The 1,871-nt window shown below is 44.3% G+C and overlaps 1 pseudogene; it reads left to right on the top strand.

Moving 5' to 3' along the window:
* Window positions 1–300: 300 nt before the first annotated feature.
* On the top strand, window positions 301–1,627 carry LOC119064985 (serine/threonine-protein phosphatase 2A 55 kDa regulatory subunit B delta isoform-like; annotated as a pseudogene).
* The last annotated feature ends 244 nt before the right edge of the window (window positions 1,628–1,871 follow it).

Here is a 1,871-nt window from a genome sequence, read left to right as displayed (position 1 = left end):
ATATTATTGGTAACATTGCACAATAAGGTTGCATCTAATTGGTAATTCTTGGTACCAGAAATTCTTATATACAAGATTAGGTACCTGATTATTTAAAAAGTCACTTTGGAACAAAATGGGTTAGTAATTACTGGGAGTCTCTTTTTGTAAATCAATCAAAATTATAATTATTTTTGTCACATTGACAAAAAATATAGTATATATTTTTGCCGTGCCACAGAATTTTAGTAATTAATTCATGTGTGTGAGTTACCTGCTTCTCCACTGCTACCTGAGCACCATGGCCAGCTGGTCTTGCCAGGAGCCAGAGGCAGCAGCTGCCCCTCAGGCAGCCACAACTGGCAGTGGTGTTTCTCACGGTCAAGGGGGCCATCCTCAAGAACATGGCAGATGCCAACATCATTTCAACTGTTGAAATGAATTTCTCTGGAGATCTTGCAACGGCAGACAAGGGTGGCAAAGTTGTTATTTTTCCCAGGGAACAAGAAAACAAAAGCATCCCTCATTCTAGGGGAGAATATAATGTTTACAGTATCTTTCAAAGTCATGAACCAGAGTTTGACTATTTGAAAAGTCTAGAAATTGAGGGGAAAATTAATAAAATTAGGTGATTACCACAAGAGAATGCTGCTCATTTTCTACTCTCTACAAATGGATAAAACTATTAGATATGGAAAATAAGTGAACGGGAAAAAGAACATAAGGTTATAACTTGAAAGTTGAAGATGGACGACTTCAAGACCCATTTAGAATTAAAGCACTGAGGGTCCCAATATTGAAGCCCATGGACATCCTGGTAGAAGCAAGTCCACAACAAATTTTTGCAAATGCTCACACATACCATATAAATTCTATTTCCGTAAAGAGTGATCATGAAAAGTATCTTTCTGCAGATGACCTGAGGATTAATCTGCAGCATTTGGAGATCATACACAGAAGCTTCAACATCGTGGACATCAAGCCCTCAGACATGGAGGAGCTTATGGAGGTGATCTCAGGGTGGAGTTCTGCCCACAGCAGTACAACGTGTTCATGTACAGCAGCAGCAAGGGTGCCATCTGCCTGTGCAACATGTGCTCCTTGGCCCTGTGTGACCAGCACTCCAAGTTTTTTAAAGAACCTGACAATCCCAGCAATAGGTCTCTCCTTCTAAGAAGTCATTTCCTCCATCTCCAACGTGAAATTTAGTCACAGTGGTCAGTCACAATGATCTGGACTCCCTGTTGGTGAAGGGCAGGGACCTCAACATGGAGAGCAGGTCCTCGAGTACCTTTGAAGCAAACTGTGCTCTCTGTGTGAGAATGCACCTTTGACAAGTATGAGTGCTGCGGGAAAGGCCCAGACAGTGTGATTATGACAGGGTCCTACAACAACTTCTTCAGGATGTCTCACAGAAACACACAGAAGGACATGACCCTGGAAGTTTCCAGAGAGAACAGCAAGCCTCATGCCTGCCTGAAGCCTCAAGAGAGTGTGTCCAGGTGGGAAGAGGAAGAAGGACAAGATCAGTGTGGACAATCTGGACTTCAGTAAGAAGATTCTGCATATGGCCTGGCACCCCGCCAGCAACATCATCACTGTGGCTGCAACCAACAACCTGTACATATTTCAGAACAAGGTGAACTAAGAAGCATGCAGACAGCGTCTCGGCTTGCATGGCTATGCCAGCGGTTTCTGTCCTGGGAGGGGCGTCCTTCCTGTCCGTGGGGTACAGGGGTGCACACCCTATTCCCTGCCTAGACAAGAGCCCATGCACAAGCCTCTGGGGCACCGTGCAAGTCACTATGCAAATGGAGCGCCCACTCGAGGCAGACTGATGGACAGAGCTCACTAAGGCCATCACTCACAATAAATGTATTTATTAAAATCTG

This window comes from Artibeus jamaicensis, unplaced genomic scaffold (genome assembly GCF_021234435.1).
Source record: "Artibeus jamaicensis isolate MK-2021 breed Jamaican fruit bat unplaced genomic scaffold, CSHL_Jam_final contig_452, whole genome shotgun sequence".
Lineage (NCBI taxonomy): Eukaryota > Metazoa > Chordata > Mammalia > Chiroptera > Phyllostomidae > Artibeus > Artibeus jamaicensis.
Note: the sequence above shows the minus strand (reverse complement) of the source record. Positions and strands in the feature narration are given on the sequence as shown.